This window comes from Cavia porcellus, unplaced genomic scaffold (assembly GCF_034190915.1).
Source record: "Cavia porcellus strain 051 isolate PalLab524CR breed Dunkin Hartley unplaced genomic scaffold, mCavPor4.1 scaffold_10, whole genome shotgun sequence".
NCBI classification, from domain to species: domain Eukaryota; kingdom Metazoa; phylum Chordata; class Mammalia; order Rodentia; family Caviidae; genus Cavia; species Cavia porcellus.
Window position 1 is genome coordinate 25,414,275 of NW_026947493.1, and position 23,951 is coordinate 25,438,225.

The 23,951-nt window shown below is 39.1% G+C and overlaps 2 pseudogenes; both read left to right on the forward strand.

Annotated features, from left to right (window-relative positions):
• Nucleotides 1-2,027: 2,027 nt before the first annotated feature.
• Nucleotides 2,028-2,714, forward strand: LOC100716333 (calcyclin-binding protein-like; annotated as a pseudogene).
• Nucleotides 2,715-19,883: 17,169 nt separating this feature from the next.
• On the forward strand, nt 19,884-22,963 carry LOC100733755 (zinc finger CCCH domain-containing protein 15-like; annotated as a pseudogene).
• The last annotated feature ends 988 nt before the right edge of the window (nt 22,964-23,951 follow it).

Consider the following 23,951-nt stretch of genomic DNA (forward strand, 5'->3'; position numbering starts at 1 on the left):
CAGTTTATATGTTCATGAACAGATGAATGGATGAAGAAAATGTGACATTTATGTACAATGGAGTACTCTGCTCCCATAAAGGATAAGTGAAATACTTCAGGTTAAGTGAAATAAATCAGTCACACAAGCTTAAATAATACATTGTTTCTCTTATATGAGAAACTCAAATTATAAATAAAGAGAAAGATTAAATAGAGGCAATAGGAAGTAGAGAGCTAGATGTTTCCCAAATGGGAAGGAGAGCAAGAGATGATGAGAAAGAGATATAAGAAGGAATTAAGATGTGTTATGCATGTGTACCAGCTCCACACAAGGAATGCAAACATGTAACTGCAAACATGCACTAAAAAAGAAACAGGAATGATGTTCAAATTTGATTTTGCTGCTAAGTGTAGTGTGAGGCAAACTTGCTTATCCTCTCTGATCTTATTTGTTCATCTGTGTGATAGCACTTAATTTGGGGTTGTTAAATGGCATAAGACATATAAAGTGCCCCGAGTAGGTCCTGCCAGCTAGCAAATGCTCCATAAAAGTCAGAAGTTGGCAATACTGTTGTTTTTGCTGATGTGATAGCCATTGCTTTAGCAGAGTTTTATGTACCACTAGGCTAATAGCTAGCCCAACTGTATCTTTTCTCTTATTCTCACTTTCCTGAAGGGTTGGGGGGACAGTCTTTTAGAAGGGGCTCCTTTTCTTCATCTGGGTGAACTGCAACAGGAAAAGTAGATTCTAGATCCCTGATGGCGAACCTTTTAGAGCTTTCAATGACACCAACAGGCCACTGCGGCAGGTATGCCATAGGTTTGCCATTACTGTTCTAGATTTTGCACGAGTGTCCAAGTTGCAGCGCTTTCCAGGTTGTAATGTCAAGGGGTGATTAGGTCAAACAAGCGCCTCACACACAGGGGCTGGAGGCCCTTGTTCAAGAGGCTGCATACAGTGATGGCTTTTCCTTCCGTCTACCACCATGTGACCCTGTGAAGCTGCAGTGAGAAGACCCTCACTGGACTCTAGCACCTTGACCTTAAGCAGCCCAATCTGTGGGATCGTAAGGAAATAAATTTCTGGTCTCTACAAATTTTCCACTCACAGCTATTTCATTGCAGCAGCACAAGACAGACTAAAACAACAAATTGTGACATTAATGTAGCAGAGCCCAGATGGGAGTCCCAGAACGTGGTGTTAGATTCGCAGGTCTGCACGAACTGCCTGTTGGGATTTGGGCAAATCATTTAGCCCCTTTGGACTTTTTCCCCTCGCACTTCTTTTAGATGGTTATTATGAAGATTGACCCTGATATCTCCTATAGGTTCAATATATCATGTAGCTCAAGCATTGTGATAAATATTTTATAAATATGAACTTAATTATCTCAACCATCCTCTAAGTCCAAAGCTTTTATTCTCTATCCTCTATGTAGGTGAATGAAAACATATCTTTCAAAATGACTAAAAATGTTCTGCTCAGAATCTTTTGGTTCCTTGCAACATGAAACCAGAGTTTTTAGTGTGGCATTTGAGAGCCCCTCAGGTCTGACCCAGATGGTATTTCCATCCCCACCCCTCATTCGGCTTGCAGCTGGGCTCTGCGCCTCTCTGCACCTGTGATTTACTCACCACTACGGAACAGCCCTTTGCACATTTGTTCTCTCCATCTGCAGGTTTTTCTCCTGTCTGCCCATTTGCTTGGGTAATTCGCGTTCTCATTTATGCTCGGAGCTGGCAGACTTTGCTGTAGGCTATCTGACCTCTCACATGGAGCCTTGAATTAGTCCTTTGAGAGGGTTTGCAGAGCCCCTTGTACACGACTCTCACACAGCATGCACCCTGTGAAGGTTATCTCTGATAACTGGTAATTGTTTTTGCTCAAAATTGTGGACAGGAGTGTTGGCCCTGGTCTCCCCCAGGTCGTGCGCATACACAGCAGCCTTGCGGGTGAGGTTCATGCTTGAGGGGGGCATGCTGAGCCATGCAGTTCCTGTCCTTGCCAGCACACTGCAGCCCGGCCTTCGGTCCCACTTGCTGACCATGGCATTGGCTTTGGAGGAGTTGTGGAATGATTTAGAAGAGGCAAAGGCATTGGTAGAAAAGGAAACTAGGAAGAGACTACATGATGCCCTGACAGCTGAAAAATCCAATATGGAAACAGAAACAAAGAATAAGATGTAAGAAAGATCACAAAAGAAACCAGAACTTCTTAACAGTGAAAAACTGGCAGCTGTGGTTGCTCCTATCACAGTAGGATGCAGAGAACACTGATCGTTAGGGATGGGTCGGTAGGAAAGTTTGTGAAAATCTACATCACCTTAACTGGAGTTCATTGAATTCCTGCAGAGAATGTGTAGGTGGATTTCACAGAGAGGTCATTTGATCTTTAGGTAAAGAACCTAAATGGAAAGAGTTACTCTATGATTTCGAACAGTCTTCTTGAAGCCTATATCAGTGGAAGGCAGCTAAAAAAATCAAGACTGATACAGTTCTTATCTTGTGTTCAAAGGAAGTGGAAGGTACTTGGTGGGAGTACTGAGCTCAGTTGAGAAAGAGTGCAAAGAAAAAGACAAGCCATCCTACACCGCTGAGACGGATCCTAGTGAGGGACTAATGAATGTTCTCAAGAAACTTTATGAAGATGGAGATGACAACATGAAACAAACCATTAATAAAGCCTGTGTGGAATCAAGAGAGAAGGAAGCCAAAGGGAACACAGAATTTTGAGACTTTCAAGTCCTTTCGAGAACTCTGATGTGGAAATATTGATGTTTCCAATAAGGGAATGTTGGTGAGCTGCATATAGAAATTTGACAGATAACTACAAAGCCTTCAAAGTAAAGGCAGTGAATTCTCCATGTCTTACTGGAGGATTTACTTAAGTAAGATATGCATATTAAGCACTTTCTCCAAAGACGGTTTGTACCCTGAGTTACATGGCATTATCATCAAAATATAAAAAGCAGGTCTTGCCTAATGAAAACAATACATTATGTATATTTTTGTTCAACTAGAAGATAGAAAACAAAAGTATTTGCTTGCCTGTTAAGGATATCAGCTCCCACTAATGTAAGAATATGAGTAAAACTCAATCTTTATATGTAATTCAAATTTGTGCTTCAAATTTGCTGTAGAGCAGATGATTCCTTATTGCCAGCTCGAGCAGTGCAAGTAGCAGGGATTATCATGCACTAACCCAATCACAAATGTTTCTATCTAGATTTAAATATAGTTGTTAATGATTATAGAATTGAAGTAATAGACAAGCATTTTTGTTAAGTACCAGCTAGTAAGTTCTACCGTGGATCAGATAGCTTCAAAACTAATAACTACACAGTAAAAATGATTAATTTGAAATCCATCTATTCCTATGTTCAGTAAATTTGGATTTTTATGCAAAAAAATGTGGACAAGAAACCATTGTTGCAAGCACCCAACACAGTGCCTGCCACACAGTGCCTGCCACAAGTGCTTAATTTGTGTTACTGCATGAACAAACAGAATACAGCCAGTGATGTGTGCTACCTCTACTACCTCTTTGACCTTCCCTGAGCTCGCTGGATTCTGGAGGAGGTACTTTGAGGAGTAATGAGTTAAGACTGTACTAAAAGCTAGGACAGGAAACCCATATTAAGAGAAGTTTGGTCTGCTTGAAAGAACTTAGGTAGATGATCTGACCTTTGCCGGGGCCACGGAGCACCTGGTTTTATACTTACGTGTACTACAAGTACGTAAGTGTCCCACAAATTCCATATCAAGAAATTTACCTTGGCTAAGGATTTAGCTCAGCAGCATAAATACCTGCCCGGCAAGTGTGAGGTCATGAGTTCGATACCCAGTACCAACAAAAATCCAAAAAACAAAAACATTACCTTGAGAATGCAATTAATACTAAGAAGAATATCTACTTGTCTTGATATTCATCATTTAAAAATATATCAGCGAGGAATTTATGAAAAAAATCTAAGTATTTTATAAAAGGAATTGGTAAAATGAATAATCTGTATAAAAGAGATCAAGTTATATTAAAACAAATTTTATAGGTGGACATGTTTTATGCGGTGCAGGGAATTGAACCTAGGGCCTTCACACTAGTAGGCCCTATTTCAAATTTTGCTTTATTCTGAGACAAGGTCCCATTAAGTTGCTAAGTTGTTCAGGCTGTGCTTGAACTTGGAGTCTTCCTGCCTCAGTCTCCTACAGTGCTGAGATGATAGGTCATCACATCTAATACGGGAGAACAATATACTTCTGCTGAGAACAAGCAAAGAAGATTACAAAATGTTATATATAGTATGGCTCTTATACAAATGTAACATGTATAATTTAATGTAATTTATTTTTAGTTTAAAATGTATCTCTATGTGTGTGTATACACATATGATATACTTGGGAAAAGATTTAGCAAGTTATAGACAAAAGTGTTAATAGGACTTCTTTCTAGGTTGTGAAATAACAGGCATGAAATAAAATATATTTATAGTCACAGTAGTGCTCAGCAGTTTATTTTCTAAATACTAATGTTGCCATTACATTAAGACAAAAAATTTCTCCAATTTGACATATTGAAATGATGCTCACTGTAACAGATCAAAGTTTCCTTTCTATTTATGTGACAAACTACTGAGAAAGTGATGTCTTAGTGACAAGCCGCAATTGGATTGCTGGTGTGAGAAATTATAGTAGTACAGGCAGAAGGAGAGGGTGAATCATAATTGCTTCTTTAAATGGATTTCTGTAGAGAGTTCTAACTCACTGATTTGTGGTTTAAATCAGGCTCTAAAACGTTCCCCTAATACATTAGCCAGTCAAAATGGTTAGCTCATCCAGGCTCCAGAGATGGTATTATAATGAGAAATTTGAAACAGGGATCATGAAAAGCTACTCAGTTGCAAGCAGGTTGCCATCTGCAGGGCCAATGTTATTAGATAGACAAGATCTCACCCACTTCCTCTCTTCGTAATCTGGCCTTTGATTAGGGAGGATCTTCCATTCATCCCTTCCTGTTTTTTGCAATGAATTATATTTCTTTATCAAATCACACATATTAAGGGGAAGCTGTGCCTTACACTTTATGACACTTATGAGAAGAAAGTACCAAATGCATATTCTTGACCTGTTTTTAGTATTTGAAAACGTCACCCACATGTGGTATGTTTTCACATTCCAAAGCCATTTAGTTCAACTAAAATGGCAACGTTCTTCACTTTTGGCTAGAACTAAAATAATTGGGTGGGGATTTTGGTTATTTCTCATTTGTTAGATGAGCCAGCAGGCTGCCCAGTACCCGTGGACCTCTCTGAGGGGAGCACCACTTGCAGAGTTCCAGCTTCACTGTGAGGAACTGCAAAGCCCTGGCTGAAGCAAGAGCTGAACACCAGCTACTTCTCATGTGCTACTTCTCTTGATGAGATACAAGCTGCTGTCCACTTCCTCAACCCCCTGCACATCTCTTGTTCCATTAGTCTGTCCTTATCTCTCACATCGAGCAGACCAAATCACAAAGCACCATGTTGAGATTTTTGATTCCCACAGGTTGCATTAGAATTCCCCGGGAAACTTTAACAAAACACCTATTATCTGATTTCCTCCTTCCGTTTTATCTGTGATTCGGGTTTAGTAGGTCTCTGGTAAGGCCTGAAAATTCAAATTTTTAGCAAACAGCTAGTAATTGTTATGCAATTCAATTTTGGAACTGTTAATGCAGATCAACATTATTAAACCTAAAAATAGATTAATTTTTCTTTTGAATTCTATGAAAAATTAAGTTCCCCCTCATTTAAAACCAAGGAAGCTCTTAAAATTCCTCCTTGCACAAGTGGATCCTGCTAGAATGTCTGAGTTTCAGTGCTGCTCCTCCTGGCTGTCCCCTGCCAGAGGCTCTGAGTGGGATGTTCCTTGACGGTGGGCGGAGCACTGCCTGCTGGGAGATGCACTTCACTCTCGCCTTGTTCCCACTGTGCTTGAGCTTGTGGGCTGCTGACAGCAGTTGAGAGCAGAGTGCAAAGCCAGAGAGAGTCACAGTGCACTCTCACTGCAGTGAGAAAGAAAGGTGTGATCGGCTTACGGCTCCTATTCCCAAAGATACATTGAACCCTGTTCTTCTCTTAGAAGATTATTTCTCCAACATTCTGTGCAAAGCGGGCTCGTGATGAATGTGAATTCAGGGTGTTTTCCTGGTTTGGAGACAGAGCCCCAGAAAATGGTCCATTTAATGTAACAATTCAGTGAGAGTAAATAGGAGAGCTATAAATAATTACCTACATCACCATAACCAATATACTTCAATACAATAAGGTCTCAAATAGAAAGTCCAAGCACGGAAATTTGTCTCAATCTTACTTAAACACATTGAGGGAAGAGTGATGGTATTTAAAATGTTCAAGATGCACGGCTAAATGACAAAAAGCAAATATTTACTGACATGAAGAAAATTTGGGGATGCAAATTTAAATATAAAAAGAAATTGCCTAACAAGAAAGTCTCAAAAAATATTACTGGTGGTTATATGTAGACAACATAATTATAGTCATTTTATTTATTTTATTCTAATTTCCCCTTTGTTTTCTAAATTTACCATGTAAAATGCATGATGACTTTCTAAGCAGAAAGCAAAGTGAATTGATTTCTTAAGGAACCCCAGTGTGTATAAGCAATGCTGACCTGAAGCTGGGCATGGTGATGCCTACCTGTAATCCTAGCACTCAGGAGGCTGAGGCAGGAGGACTGGCAACCTAGGCTACATCGTGAGTTCAAATTCAGCCTGGACTACAGAGCAAGATCCTGGGGGATGGGAGAAAGAGAGAGAGAGAGACAGAGACACACACACAGAGAGAGAGAGAGAGAGAGAGAGAGAGAGAGAGAGAGAGAGAGACAGACAGACAGACAGACAGACAGACAGACTGACAGAGAAACTGCATTTTTCACTGGCTTCCTGTAGAGTCTTTGTCCCCATGGTGCAGTGGCTTTGTGGGAGGCACAATGAACTTGAGAAACAATGCACAAGGATTAAATTATCAGTTGAAAATAACCAAAAGAAGAAGAAATGCGACAGGGTAGTCCATGATAAATGTGCAAAGGGATGGTGACAGAGACCACTTCATGAACCACTTTTGTCTCTATATCATAGTTTATGTCTGTGGCCCCAAGCCCCATGAATTATGGACTCAACCAGATCTAGCATTTGTGGCTGGTTTGTTTTCTTGCACTCGGATTGGTGGAGTGAGTGCTACTCCTGCCTAGGGGTGGAGCCAGCATTTGACTTAATGGCAGAGAAGAAGGTCTCTCTCTCTCTCTCTCTCTCTCTCTCTCTCTCTCTGTCTCTCTCTCTGTCTCTCTGTCTCTCTGTCTCTCTCTCTCTCTCTCTCTCTGTCTCTGTCTCTGTCTCTCTGTCTCTGTCTCTCTCTCTGTCTCTGTCTCTGTCTCTCTCTCTCTCTCTCTCTCTCTCTGTCTCTGTCTCTGTCTCTCTCTCTCTCTCTCTCTCTCTCTCTCTCTCTCTCTCTCGTTCTCTCGCTGGTTTCTGCCTTGCTGTTTGCAGCCGGCCATGAATGGCAGCTCGCCATGCCACCCTGCCACTTGGAGCCAAATGAATATGGACCGAAACGTCCAACTTGTAAGAAATAAACCCTTTTCTTTCCTAACTTTGGGCATCAGGTCTCAGCAAAAGTAACCAAGACACTCTATGATGTCAAATACATGGAAGAAAAATGCCTCTGCCTCCTCCATGGTGGCTCAGAATACTTTCCAGCCAGGGATGATCTGCGTGGACATGCATTTTATCTGACAGTGACCTGGAGCCTGTCGCTTCATCTCTTAGTTTTTTTGTTTTTTTTTAAACTAAATCGGTAGGCTTTGCTAAAAGAAGTCATGGCACATATGGTAATAAGTAAATAACTGTAGGAGAAAGATCTAAAGGCTGTTTAAGTGTAGCATAGGCTTTTATTTTTACAGACTCAGTTTATCCATGTATGAAATGCTGCTCTCCACCCTTCTGCTGTGTTAAAGCACCCTTACAACTCTATGCGGGAAAGTTTGGAAAGCAGATGGATTGTGAGGTGGTATTTAAGCTGCCCCTTTGTTTTCTAACTTCTGTATTGATAGTTTTAGAGTAGATTAATGGTACTGGGAGCTACAAGACAGTAAGCCTATCCCCACTTCACTGTGAAGTGGGAAGCACAGTATTTTTTTTTTTTTTTTTTTTTTTTTTTGTATTTTTCCTTTTTATCGGTACCAGGGATCGAACTCACAACTGCCTGCTTGCAAGGCAGGCGCTTATGCTGCTGAGCTAAATCCCCAGCCCCAGAAGCACAGTATTTTGTCATGAGGTGACAGCGGCAGAACATTTCCTGTTTCCTAGGATTCTCCGGCACACGAGGAAAGTGTAAGGGCAGAGATGAATAGACGTTATACAGTTACATGGTTTGCCTTTTTTTTTTTTTTTTTGAGATTGTTATCAAGATACAATTGCTTTTCTACTTTTAAATTTGTATTTTAAAAACAAAAAAGAATAAAAACAATGATACAGAATTTCAAAACAAAACAATAGGAGACCAACACTGGTTAATATATTGTATACTGTTATCTTCAAAGTAGTTGTTCAGATTACAAAATATAGGCATAAAATGATCAAATAATTGAACATTGAAACAAACTGCTATTTTTGATGAACTAACAGATTAGTAGTATAATATATACAAATATATGTCTCTCCTTTTTTTCCCTCTTTTCCCCCTATCCCAGTTGTTCTTTCCTTATGAGTACTTTGTTTCCCTTCCCCTTTCACAATATTTATTGTACATTTTAGATTTTATTTACTCTAATTGAAATAAATTAGAAATTCTTCTGGGAGTCAAAAAAACAAGAGGTCAGTCTCAACTTGGCTGCTTACTGCTTATGTGTCCTTGGGTGTTCTGAGTTGGCTTTCTTCTCTCCTACACACGTCTTACTTTCTCTTTATGAATAACAACAAATACTCATGTTTTTGTTTTCTCTATTCAGTACAATTCCCTGAAGAAAAGCAGGAGTAGGCCTAGCCAATCAGAGCATAGCAACTGAGTGACGGATAAGTGTGTAATCCAAGCTAGACCAATTGGATAGAGACTTAGAATTTTTAGGACCAAAGAATGCTCCTTTATGCTGGATGTTGGTAAACCTGCTGATGACCACTGATGACATTTACCATTGTTATGAGTATGTGTTTGAGAAGAGAAGCAAAAAAAGAACCAGATATATTCCAGACAATATAATTCCATTCCCTAAATTTAATCATGAACAAAATTGTCACATGTCAATTGGCTAATTTACTTAAACTTCACGTTATATTTTTGCTTGTATCCAGAATTCTAATGGGCCATATTCTCCTTTTGATCCTCAGGTTTACTTTCTCCAAAATACTAGATTTTAATAGCCTTTACTTTTTGATTTAAAAATCAATACATACTTATTGTACAATTATAACATTATGGAAAAGGATTTGTAGTTTGTATCTATTAATTATCTATTATTGCATAACAAATCATGCTCAAGTCTGGTGGCTTAGTGTAGTGAGTGTTTATTACATCTCGTGAGTTTAAATGTTAGTTGGGTGGTTTTGTAGCTATGGCTTAGGCTTAGAAGATTCCACTTGAGATAATTTATTTACCTGTGGTCAACTGGTGTGTTAGATAAGGGGTTTCAGAGGCTTCATTATCAAATGTGATGGGTTGGCCACTGGTTACCCAGGGGGATGTCTAGATGGTGTCTCTCTGATCATCCAGCTGATTAATCCAAGACTGTCCTCATGATGTGGAGCAAGTCCTGAGGAGAAGCCGTAGCCTTTTAAAACCTTGGTCTGTGACTGGTGTGTCTTCACTACTGCTGCTTCTCTTGGCCAAAACAGATCATGAAGCCAGTGAAGATCCAAGGTAGGAGAAATGAGTTCGACATCTTGGTGGGGAGAATTGAAAAGTCACACTGCAAGCAGGAGAGCTATAAGGATAGGGAATAATTATTGTGGAATTACATTCTCTCATAAATCATTTCTGCATTTATTATTGTGTATTCTTCTGGTTTTTCTAGAATACATATCATCTACTTATTTTCTAGCCCATGTGTCTTTCTAGTGAGCATATTTCTTATTTTTATTATTTTAGTTATGTTTACATAAAATTAATGTACATATATGTCATCTTGTAGTTTGCTGTCTTCAGCTTGGCAATGTATCTTGGGTATATTTCTATGTCTATGCATGTACTGCTCTTCTAAAGAGAATAAATGTAGATTGAATTCATTGGCCTTGACATCCCAGGGCTCTGGGATTCTGTTGCTCATTATGAATCAAATTTCCAAAATCCTCAAGTTCATATGCTCATCTTGACAGGAGAACTGCTAGATACTCAAAGAGCTAAACAGTTGAGCTTATAATCCTAAGAATATGTGTCAGTTTCACATGTTGAGTGGTTTTTATCCTTGCTGCTTAGAAAATTACTTGTCATTATTATTAATTATAATGATAATTAAAGGACTATTTTTGTTGGAATCTCAGCAACTAGATCATGGAAGTATAATGCTGATTGTTCTAGAAATAGTGCTTGCCTTCCATTTACCACACTTCAGCAAACGTGCTGACGTTGGCAGACACAGGAACTGCTAAGAATAGGTAACCAAGCGGTAGTAAGTTCAGTGGTCACCAAGCTGGTTCCGTAGCCACTAGTATATCAAAGGAAGACAGACGGAGGGTTTCTGGGCTTTGGCTTCTTTCAGGCTTTTCAGTTTTGACAAATCAGTGAAGTCTTAGCAGCTGCTCATTTCCTTCCAAGCATGCACTCAGTTCTTCAGCACCTTAGCCGGAAGACAAGTTGCCCTGTAGTCACTGTCTTTGGAAAGCGAATTGACTCTGAGTTATGATTAAGACCATGTTGAGAAATTTTAGCTAACATCTGTTAGCTAAAGAACAATAAGTAGTAAACGATTCATTACTAAAATAATTGCCTTTCAGCTATTCTTTCCTTTAGCATTACCAAAGTTTAGCTATCAGTGACTTTGTTTTAGAAATGATCAGACTAAGATGACATAACTCCTGAGCCAGTGGACTTCAGGATCTGTCATAAGGCAGAATTTTTTCATTCACTTCTTTTTGCACTCAAAAATATTGAGTCTGTGCTTTTTGCTAAGCATGCTCTATGTTCTGGGGATATGAAAAAGCACAATTTTGTCCTCAAGGTCCTTATATTGTAATAGAGGGAGGTTCTTATCTATACTCTGTTTTGACGAGCTGCAAGAACAGGCATTGCAGTATTACTCTAAAAGAAACTTGAGATGTTTTATAAAGATACCTAAAATATGGATTGATTTATATTAATATAATAGCATGTGCTTATTTACTGTTATTCTCCTGGTAGAGCATTTTGTATGATTAACTCACATACTCCCCACAAATCTGTATTATCACTGTCTTTATCTCACAGAAACACATTAGAGGCAAAGAAAGTTTAAGTACTGCGTTGAGGCTCTTAAAGAGACAGACTGAACAGGATGTGCATGGGGGATGGAGGGATGAGGAGAGAGGTGGTTCACGCATTATGAGGTCTGTCAAGTTCAAAGTGAGCAGGGCAGCCTGAAAGGTGAGAGATTCAGGAGAGAGTTGGCTTCTTGCATCAGTCTGGAAGCAATGTTCCTATTTCCTCAGTAGATTTTGGCCTTCTTATTTTAAGGTTCTTCACTGATTGGAAACAACACCGTGAAAGATAATCTGCTTTAATCAAATTCCTCTCCTTTAAATATTAATCACATCTAAAACATAACCTTTACACCAATAATTAGACTGGTGTTTGACTAAAAATTGTAAAGCAAAGTTGTCTTGTAAAATTAATTGTGACGGTCCATGCCTTCTCAAATGGGGACCCATGTGCATCTCTGTAAGTTGTGCTTAATCTACAAATAAAGTTGATAACAAGATCACAGTTCCTGTCTCACGATGAAAATGTCCTGTGGACAACCAAAAACCCACTAACCCTTTCCTCAAACAACAATGCAATGTCTTTGGATGGTGATACCCATGCTTTGATATCCTTTAACTTAAATGCCATATGAGAAATTTATAATACTTTGCTATAATAATTTAATCAATCTTACCTTATATAATAGGGTAAAATAGGAAAACAGACATTTTGGGGTATGTGTTATGTGTAAAAGTGGGCATATATACAAATATTCCTAATAAATATAAGAAATACACAACAATTACATTTTCCTGTAATTAACCAGGTAGCCATGGCTGGTATTTGTAACGACCTTGTTCTACTACTCAGTCCATATTAGCTTTGCCCTCAACAAGCACCTTAACTGGTTATACTTTTTTCCCTTGGTGAAGTGACACAAACTCACATTCTTGAAAGTTCTAAGGCATCAGTAGTCTTGTGCAAGCAAGATTATACAATTTTCCATTGACTTTAACCATGGTGCATAATAATTCTAAGATGCCTTGAAGGATTTCTTATGTTCTATTTGTATTCTTCCTTGTAATCCTCATGGACTGGTAATGCCATTTCTCTGTGACAATCAGGATTACTCATCCAGACAGTATTAATATCTTCTTTGCCTGTTGAGTGAGAGGTATTAGGCGCTCAAATTCGCTGGGTAGTAGTTTTAATTTCCAGGTCAGTAGAATAATTTTTCTTTCTCCTGGTTGAGAGTATTCTTTTCTGTGGAGCAAAAACTTATAGGTTAGCAAAGAATAAGATTTCAGGGACAAGAAGTAAAAACTTTACTAGTGAATGAGTAAGTGTTTGCTCAAAGATATAGTTCAGTTCCTGCATCCATGAATCTTGGCTAGGGGATAAGTAGCACCATGCTGATTTAGAGCATATACAACCTCCAGAGGCATTTAGTTCCAACTTTGCAAGGTATCTTCCACCTAGCTGGTAGTGTAACTGAGTCTTGAAAAGGCCATTCCATCATTCCACCAAGGTAACTACATCAGGTTGGTGAGGGATGTGGCATGATCAGCAAATGCTGTGAGATGGGCCCTTTGCTGCACGGATGTGCTGTGCAGTGAGTGCCTTAATCAGAGTGTAGAATATCACAGAAGTAGGTAACCATCCCATAAGTCCATAGACAATAGTTTCGTTAAAATCATTGTATGAAGAGAGGGCAAATCTGCTTCTAGATTAATGTTTGTCACCAGATGATACCTTTTCCATAGTGGAAATGGTCTGGTGTAGTTGACTTGTCATCAGGTAGATGATCATCTTGGGGAACAGTACTGTATTGAGGATGCTGTGGTGATCTCTAGTGCTGGCAATAATTAAAGGCACAGTACCAGTAGGGAGTGTGGTTCCAAAGTCTATGTCTTACCTGTTTTGCCTGTTATGTTAGAAGTAGAAAAGCAAGCAGAAAATGAATTTGTTTTCAGAAAAACTCAAGTGTTGAGGATGAAGGGATGATGGTTTTCATTATAAGCCAAATAGTGACTCTTTCTATGACATGGCAGCCCTTTTTCTTGTTCCTTGCCTCATCTGTAAAATCATGGTATTCATTTGCATAGCCATTTCTTCATTTGATTATTTAAAGGCCCTGACAGTGCTATTCAGAGATCTCCTGAAGGTGAATTAGAGAGTTAGATTGTGAATTTTAGGGTGTCTCCCACCATCATCTTTCCTTGGTGGCAGAGAAAATTTTCATCTAGTTTTATCTGTTAGAGTTTGAGGATCACTAGACCACAAGATCAGTACTTTTTATCTTCAGCATCATAGAGGAAAGAGATGGAGATTCAGGCAATATTTCCTATATTGGAAAGTCCTTCCTTTTTAAGTTTTCACCCTAGACACTGTTTCCAGTTATCTATGACTTAGTGGCTTAACCCAATCATGTGTTTCTCATCATTCTATGGGTCCACTGTGGGGAGGGTCTTCTGTTCCTCATGGTGGTGACTGGGATACCCTTGAAGCTGTGAGGATAGGTTGAAAGGCATGAATAGTTGTGTCCTCCTGCATGGCGCACTCCAGACTTCTGCATGATTAGGAAGTCTCCGTTCTTTGCTGTGTACTTTCTCATACTCCAAGGGTTCTCCAGGAAGCCTTCTTAATGCCTTGCTCACCTGCACATGGGACTTCTGCAAATGTTATTTCTGCCATGTTTGATTGGTCAGTGTGAGTTGCAATGACACATCTGATAAAAAACAAAAATGTACAGTGGTGCCATAGTTAATTATTTTGGAAAAGATGGTCACATTTGTGTTTCTGTGGCAAAGAAGGCCATGGTTGTGCTTGTCACCTGATGCAGTTTGCAAACAAAAACAAAAATTGCCAAACTCTGTTGTCTGTGAACCAAACTGTTCACAGACAAAAGCTTTCTTGAGCTGAGTTACCACAGTGTGCACTCTGATCCTCATGTGTGAAATTATGTTTATGTACGTGCAGGTGAAAGATTGTTGGTGGCTTCTCTTTGCTTTCATTCATTTTTCTCGATTTTTTCTATTCTATATTTTGCTAATTTCTGCTTGATCTTGATCATAAGCATAACCTATTTGCTTATGATTGGTTTGCTCTTCTTTGCCCAGTGGATTATAATTTTATTGATATAAGGTCTTTTTTAATGCCACTTTTCACAGCTATAAATTTTCCTCTGCACAACACACTAGCTGCATCTCATGAGCTTCATTGTCAATCATCATGTTTTCTCCTTTTAATTGTAATTTCTTCCTTGGTTCATTGGTTAACCAGGAATGTGTTGCTTAATTTTTACCCATTTTGAATTCCCTCCAATTCTTTCAGTTACTGGTTTTTAGTTTCTTTCCTTCAAGATCACTGAACATATATAGTGATATTTAAATCTTCTTAGATTTATTGTAAACTCCATCATTGCCTATATATGGTCTCTTGGAAAAAGTCTCATATATACTTGAAAAAAATTTGTATTTTGTTATTTTTTGGGTGAAATATTTTAAAGATTTTTTTAACCTACTTGATTTGTATTGTTTTCTAGTGTTTATTTCTGTATTCATTTATCTAATTATTCTGTAAATTATCAGAATATTAAAGTAAATATTAAAATCTCACTCATTGTTGAATTATCTATTTTTACCAAATTGGTGTTACTTTTGCTTTTTGTATTTTGGGGCTTTGTGTTTAGATGTATATTTATCTTTCTTATATGACTGGCTCTTTTGTTATTCTAAAAATGTTGCTATTTATCCTTAGTGACATTTTCTGTCCTCAAGTCTATTTGTCTAATATTAATATAATTTTCAGAATGAGTCTTTGTACCATATATCTTTTCCTATTCTTTTATTTTGTATCTATAGTGTTCCTACTTTAAAATATATAATCAGATTTCATTTTATATCGTCTGACAATCTCTGTCTTTTGACTAAATTGTTTAGCACATTCATATTTAATGTTATTATTATATAGTTGGATTTAAGCCTGCAATTTACTTTTTATGTTCTATATGTCTGATCTCTTTTATTATCTCACTCCTTTTGAATTAAGTGAGTATTGGTTAGTAAACCATTTAACCCATCATGATCTTTTCATTCTTTATTTTTCAATTATTTTTTTAGTAATTGTTCATGGGCTTCTCATATCCATATTGAATGAGTAGCGTTTACTTCACATTTATAAAAACACTTCCAGTGAGCTTTAAAAACATTGCTTTTATACATCTAAATCTGATCTCTTCTCTTTTGTGCCATTGCTTTTATATGTGCTACTGCAATATCTGTGACAAACTCAAAAATATTTCTTACAATTGTTGCTTTATATAATTTTATGGCTGTTAAAAAAGACTGAGAGAAGGAAGGACAACAAGTCTATATTTATAAGCTTGTTTTATTAACTTTCATACTTGCCATTTCTGGTTCATTCCATTTGTTCCTGTGGATTCAAATTACCATCTGGTATCATTTCCTTTCTGTGATACAGCTTTGTTCTGTTCCACCTTCTTTTTACTGTTACTGTCAGATATTGTTCACTTCTACATGTTAGGCCGACAGCAGCACAATTATGTACATATGTTTTTTGCAGTTCCTTTTTATAACAGTAAAGAGGGGAGAAAGGAGAGTAAGTAACTATTCATACTATTATTTTTTGCAGTTACATAGTTACTGGTGTACTTTGTTTTTTCATGTGAATTTGGACCGCCGTCTGGAGTTAGCTTCCTTCAGCCTAAAGGACTTTCACTAGTATTTCCTGTAAAATGAGTTAATAACAATCTTTTGAGACAGTCTACTATGAATTGTTATTGAATTAAGCAGAGCCATCCAATGGGCCAAAGCTCATCAACTCTACCCACCACCGACAGATGGCATTAGAGATTGTGTCAGTAGCATCCTGGATGGATGCATTTATGGTGATTGTGCTTGGAGCCAGCACTACACAAGAGGGAATTTCAATAGTTCTGAGCAAGCACTAATAAGTCTTCTAGGGAGAAGCTCAGTAAGGTCTGAGGAAGAGAAACTGTCAGACATGGCCAGTGCCTCAGAGCGGTCACACTGGCTTCCTTTCTTCAGATGACCCACAAAGCAGAGAAGAGGAGACTTGCAGCTCTGGCTCCTTCCCAAGACAAAGAGAAGTATTCCCAATTATGCTGTGGCAGCTTAAAAATAGGTCATATCCACTCTCTCAGTTATTTTGCAGTGACCCTGTAATCTAAACCAGCTCTTTGCTCTCTATTTAATTTGGAAAAAATCATGAAAACAAAACAGAACAAAAGCCCAATTAGGAAAGGCCATATAACAGATAATTACTACTTTTCCAGAACATGAATATCTTTGGAGGTGTCATCATGGGTCAGACATTTGGCTGGACGTCTTCTGCTGCTCTCTGAGACTTCAGAAACACAATCTTGTGAGTTAGATGCTACTGCCTTCTGTTTGCAGAAACAAGAGCTGGAGCCCTGGAGGTGAAAGTAATCAGCCCAAGCCACAGAGCCAGCAAGTGAAGGAGTCGATATAAGCCTGCGTCCCAGATCTCAGACAGCTGAAAACGTCAGAACAGTAAATTAGAGGTGGATTAAGAGCCATTTAGCTCTTCCCATTGGTGCAGGACCATTTTCCTTAACCATTATTCCACCCTTTCCTGTTGTGCCTGTAGCCAGTTTGTGCTCTGTGGTTTCCTCTGGCTTATGTGCAGATGGATGCTCTAATAAAAGTACATTCTCTTTGATGATGCTGAGATGTGGAACTTTTACAGTTAAAATAGTTACTTTCTATCCCTCTCATTGATACAGAAGAACCCCTGGTGCCACACCTGCCTTCTCAGCAGTACAACTGTATATTGGGGTGTGTTTATGTGTACAGTTGTTTTGCAGGTCCTGATATGTTGCATGCTTTTTTTTGATAGTGTTAGGAGTAGAAAATAGTCAGGCACCAGGTTAAAAATGCTAACCTGGCTGCCAAGAGATCTTTATTATATCATTCCTTCTGTCACAAATTGGTTGTACACCATTGTGCATAATTTTGCCTTGCTGGGCCTCTATTTCTCCATCTTTTTTCTTGTCAGGACACAATATCTCACATCTACCACTTAAAGAAGTTTAATTTGCATCCTGGCTTCAGAGGTTTCCAGTCATGGCAGGAGGGTATGGTAGAGACAGTCCATGGTGCCCACGAAGCAGAACAGAGGAGCAACATCAGAGGACTGGATGAGGGTCTATATATGTAGTACCCAAGGCCATGCCTCCATGACCCAGAAGGACACATTTTGGAGTGCAGTCTGTAAACCTAATGGGAATTTCTTAATCCAGTCACAGGTTTACTAGTCACAAGTTTCCTATTTTGGCCTTTGAGGACACACCTTGAGTGACCTGATGGCTCACACCTTGAGTGACCTTGAGGTCCTCCAGCCTCCCAATAATGGCATGGGCTGGCAATCAGACTTTAACATATGGCTCCCCTGGACTTTCCAGATCCCAGTGGTGGCATGGCCCATTCCAGCCCTCTCCTGCCCGTTTGCTTTTGAAGCTTTGGGTTTTGTTGCTTTTGTCTGGTTTGTTTTTTTTTTTAGCTTTTGAAGTCAAGTCCTTTCTCTTCCTACAGCCTTGGCACCACTTCCTTTTGCAAAACTAATATCACAATTGATCATGTTTCCCATTTTTCCTTGAGCCTGACTATGTCTTCATCCTTGAATTCCTTGAACTCCTACTATGTGTACCGTTACAAGTATTTTGCATGGCGCATCTCATGTAGGCCTTGCTCTTCTTTAAGGAGGGTACTACTGGCACCTCCACTGCAGAGATGAAGAAAACAAAGAACAGAGAATAAAGTGCAGAAACAGAAAGATAGCTTAGGTTCTGATACCAGGACCTGTGCTGTGAGTCACCAAGCTCCTTCCAGACAGTGAAAGGCATGGTATCCTCAGTGCCACTCACATGGAGCATGAGTCCTGGGGCTGAGGTCCTTCTTCCCAAATTATGAATATGTTTCTAAGTAGAGGACCAAATGCTTCCCAAATTCTGAGTGTGTTTCTAAGTAGAGGAGGAATGGAATGACTATTTGACAACCACAGTGTCTAATCTAGGTGTTATGGTTTGTATCTAGATGTTCCCCAGAGCCTCATGAAGTCAAAGAGGGCAGGCTTTTTAAGGGTGGTTGAATCCAGTTTGTGATTGATTCATCATTCAACATTGGGATTAAAGAGTGTGAGTGCTGCACCTATCCTAGCACAGGTAGTCTGCTTACAGTATTAGGGCCAGAAAAGAGGCTGGTTTCCCCCAGCTTCTTGTTACTTTGCTAGTTTTTTTTGCCATGACACCCTGACTCTGAGCCAGCAGGTTATAGACTGAACCCTCTGCAAACTGTGACCTAAATAAACTTTTCTTCTTTAATTTTTTGGGCCGGGTATTTTGTCTCAACAATGATTAGAAAGGTAGGGTTTTGGATACAACTGTTGAAACTGATTTGAGTTTATATAAGAAATTATCAGTAGACTATCAGAAGACAGGGGTTTGAGTACAGAAAAGGCAAACGTGGGGCTCCCCTGGGGGATGTAAGCAAGGTAGGATTCTCTTCTCCTGGTTGGAGGATCTGTGAATGAAGAATAAGAATCTAAACTTTTTTTTTTGTCTTTTTCCTTTTTATCGGTACCGGGGATCGAACTCACGACTGCCTGCTTTCAAGGCAGGTGCTTATGCTGCTGAGCTAACCCCCCAGCCCCCAAGAATCTAAACTTTTGGCGATCATATCTTCTGTCACAGTTATACTCAATTAAATTATACATGTAATCAAAGAACTTCAAACATGATTTCTATCTTAGAGTTCCTAGGGGCATGTATTCATAGTGCCACTCCTTTAGCCACAGGACTTGAGAGTTGCCGGAGCTGGTTCAGCCTCTCACCCTTGTGTTCTGTCTTCATGGACAATACTAAGATGTTACAAAGGAGACCTTTATCCCTCCTACCTTGCTTCTATTTTTGGGTAGCAGAGATTATAAAGAGAAATGAACTTTAAAGCCATCACTCATAGAAAATGCCAAGCTTTAGACTTTGTTTTCAAATGGTTTATAACGAGCTTGGGAAGTAGCATTAAGGAAGGCTGACTGTAATTTTGAAAGAACCGACAATAAAGTGTCAGATCTTATGCTTGTGTTTGGGAAGCAGTTTTGTAGGAAGAGCTCTTTGCTGAGACACTATTTCTCTGCAGTTCACCTATCTTGCTTGATAACTGGAGGGTAGGTTGTTTTGTGTTCTTAGGTAAACTTGGCAGATACATAACTTGAATCAAACCAAGCAAATCTTCTTATTGCCAAAACCAATAGCTTATTGCTGTTTTATTTTCTTCCTCTCAGCCCTGGCCTTCCTTAGAAAGCCTGCACACAAAGGAGATCCTCAGACCATTTTCTCTTGTCTGCTGTTCTCAGGGCAACTTAATACCTCCTTTTGTGAAGGTAACAAAATGGAGTCACTTGTTCAAGAATAGCACGCATGCAAAATCCAGAATGTACCCTTTATATGTGGAAAACTAAAAAGGACAGCAATAACTCCTTCTACAGGTATGTGTCTGAAAAGTGAAACTATTTTTAGAGTGAAGCACCCTGAGATCTAAAATTTCTTTCAAAATTCTACATCCAATAATTTTATGCAAATAACTTCCTTATGCCAAATACAAATAGCAATAGTCTTGCTTTAGAGCTAAAAAGAAGCTACTGTAATGGTGTTGATTTGGTTTTATGGACTCATTTAGGTAGAAAAATGTGCTTCCAATAGCCTAACAGGATTTTCTAGAGTAATTACTAATTAGAAAGAAGGAAACCCAAATGTTCCTTTAAAACAGGGATCCAAGTGCTTCTGATAAGCTGCTAGCTTGCACCATTATCTCAACTCCATGTGTCCATCTGCTCTGGGCTGTAGCCGTCATTCCTACAGATGCAGGTATGCCTGTGGTCCATGGTAGCATGGCAAGAGTGACCTCAGTGCCATGGATGAGAACAACTTCGACTTACGCAGGGTATTCTTTAGCTCAAGAAGTTATGTGTTATGGGTTGTGTTATGTCCTCCAAAGCCTCATGCAGTCATGGGGGCAGGCTTCTAGAATTTGTGACTGATTCATGGTCTAACCCTGGGATTATGGGCATGAGTGCTCACCCACCCTAAGGTGGATGTGGTCTACCTACAATATGAGGGACAGAAACAGTCTTCTTGTGCACTCTTCTCTTTTTGCTCTTGCTGCTTTTGATGTCTTCCATCGTCATGAACAGTAGACCTCTCCCATGCCACTCTGTCATGGAGCCAGCAAATTATGGGCTGAACCTCCATAGACTGTGAGCTAAATAAATCTTTCCTTCATTAACCTTGGATGGCAGGCATTCTGTCTCAGTAACAAGAGAAAAGTAACTTTGCCCTGAGTAGGTTTCCTGTAGGCCAAGATGTTACGCCTCCTGTATTCTGACTCAAAATTTCCAATGCCTGAGAAGGTCTAGTATCATCATAACTTCTGCCCAGTACTCTTGTCCCTTGACTGCTCTCCAGTAAAATAAGTAAGACAAGTGTGCATCTAAGCACTTTAAGACAAAGCTAGATTTCATCTTCTAACAAATATGTTCTGCATAGCTCCTGTTTTATTACTGTTTTTCAGTGTTGGAGATCATTTCCTTTCAGTTTCCTAGGAAAATTCTTTTGCCATTATCCGTTTTGTACCAATAACTCAATGATAGCACACTTGAGGTTTTCAATCTGGCCTTTGAGCCACAGATGCCCTTGGGGACAAGAGACTGATCCTGGGAGGGATACTTAACTTCTAAAGTGGTGGTTAATGATTTATGTGTCCTGGTATTTGTGCTCTAGTGACTTGATTCTTAGGAATAGAATTGAGCACAATGGTGGGATAACACCCATGTGTTGAGTCACAGAAGAATGACTCTTTCTTGCCCTTATTTTTGCAGCCTTTTCATTAATGTGCCATGTTGAAGACTGCCATCAGAGAAATCCATATGGCACAAAACCAAGGCCCCTTTTGCCAAAGCCCAGGGAGGGTATGTGTCCTTCTGTCAGTGATGGGAGCGTGACAGGGTAGGATCCCTCTAGCATGAACTTTCAGTTGAGTCTTCAGCTCTGGCAGACAGCTCAATTGCAGCCCAAGACATGCAGAGGCACAGATTCCAGTTAAGTTGCTTCTAGCCTCCTGCTCCTGCTGCAGTGCCAAATTCCCCCACGGTATCCATCTGTCCTTGAGTCTGGCTGGTGCCACTTATCTCCTCAGTGCACTGCAAGCAACAGGCTCAGGCCAGGGGCAGCACAAAATAGTGGAGCAGAAAAAGAAGGAGAAGGTTATTAAAGACAGCACTTCCAGTCTAAAGCATAAGAAAGGAACAAAGCAATAGAAGTTTGTCAAAGCCATCACTCATCAAGTTAAATTTGGTCAACAAAATCCGTATCAGGTGGCACAAAGTAAAGCTGAAAAGAATTTGAAGAAAGATGACAAGACGAAAGAACTGCAGGAGCTAAATGAGATCTTCCAGTCTGGAGTTGCTGCTCAAAAAAATAAGTAAAGGTGCAGGTCTCAAGTCTGTGGTATACGCCTTCTTCAAGCAGAGACAGTGTGCTAAAGGAGGTCAGTACAAGCACTCTCATGATGTGAATTTGGAGAGGAAATATGAAAAGTGAAGTGTTTATACTAATGCAAGAGATACAGTCAAAACTAGGATTGAAAAAAAAAGCTATAATGGGTAGCTTGAAAAAGACATAGTGGATAACTAGAATGAGAAAAATCTTGAAGAAGTAGTGAAAAGAAGCATAGTAAGATGGAAAAGAACAAATTCTCCAAAATTCAAATAGTCTGCAAGCATTTCTTTGAAGCTGTTAAAAATAACAAGTATAGTTGGTTTAGGGCGTGCCCTGGAAGGGGTGATAATTTTATGTATCATTATGTACTTTCTCCAGAATTTGTTTTGAAAAGTTGGAAAAAAAGAAGAGAAAGAAGATAAAATTTCATTAGAAGATCTCATTGCAAGAGTGTTCTGCCCTAGGTCAAAGTGTTACCAAAATCACTCTAGAATCCTTTCTTTCACAGAAGAAAAAGTAAAAGACAAGACTGATAAACTTGAGTAAGATATGGAAAGAAGGAAAGCTGACTTCAAGGCAGGAAAGTGTTTCATGATCAGTGATCATGAGTTGTTTGAATTTTGCCCTGAACTAGTCAATGATGAGGATGAGGAAGCAGGTGATACACGCTACACTCAAGGAACAGATGGTGACAAGTGTGATGATTCTGTGAGTGTCGGTGATATAGATTAAAGTCTATGAACCCCAAGAAATGTAGATGACACAGGCATTCCTGTAGCTGGTCTTGAAAGATTCAGCACATACAGTTTAGATAAAGATGAGAACAAACTGAATGAAGCTTCCAGAGGTAGAGCGGAAAGTGGTGAATGAAGGCACTTGGCAGGGATCAAGGAAGTGGATGGACAAGAAAATGGAGACATCAGGCTGTTCCTGTTGATGAAAATCTTTTTACTGGGGAAGATCTGGATGAACAAGAATTAAACACACTTGATTTAAAAGAATGACACCAAACAAATCAAAGAAAAGGTTAAGTCAGCCCCGCGTGAGTTGAAATTGACTACACGCATTTTTTTCACCTAGATCAACTGGATGAAATTTTCCATGCTGCTTCCAGAGGGCTTACTCTCCCCTCAAAATGGAATAATCTCCCTGTGTCTTCTCTTCTGACTTTAGTTACCTCTCATAGTACGTTTGTAGTAGTTCATGATAAACTGAAAAAAAAAAAAAGGTTCTTGCATAAAGCTTCCTAGTCTAGTAGGAAGTGTAACTGCTTTTGCAGCTTTTGGTTTTCATTGGGCACGTGTTAATATCAACAACATAAATATACATTTAAAATATCCTCTACTTGATGTAGTTTTCAGTGAGTGATTTCCTTTTATTTGTATTTATTTAGTTTAAAGACTGCATAGAAGATAAGCACTGTGCTTCCTAAAGGAAGCTGCACATGAAGATTCAGGATTGTATATCTTAGGACAATTCAGAGGACATTTGAAATGGAACATGAGCCCAACAGAATCAGCTACAGTGCCTTGTGTTTTCCCTATTTTTTGCCAAAAAAGTTATAAATAAAGACAATTATACATAAAATAAAGTGCTCCTGGGTTTCTGACCCAAAGGAACTGTGACATATTCAGTGTTGTGAACCACAAAAGTTTGGCTTATAGAATTATGCGAATCCTACAGCAATAGAATTATTGAGTCAAATTCCAATCTTTGTTGCTAATCCTCAGTTTTATGCTTTTTCGTGAATTGCATATTTTCTACACTGGCATGTATCATTTGTATGAATGATTTTAAGGTTTTTTTTTTGTTTTGTTTTGTACTGGGGATTGAATGGATAACCTCGTGCTTGCCAGGCAGGCACTAACAGCACTGAGCTAAATCCCCAGCCCTAAATGAGTGTAAGTTTTAAGAGATTTCTAGCCAAAATTGTATCCATCTCTTTGACTTTATTGGGGCTCCTTTTTCCTACTATATCATACTGCACTAGAT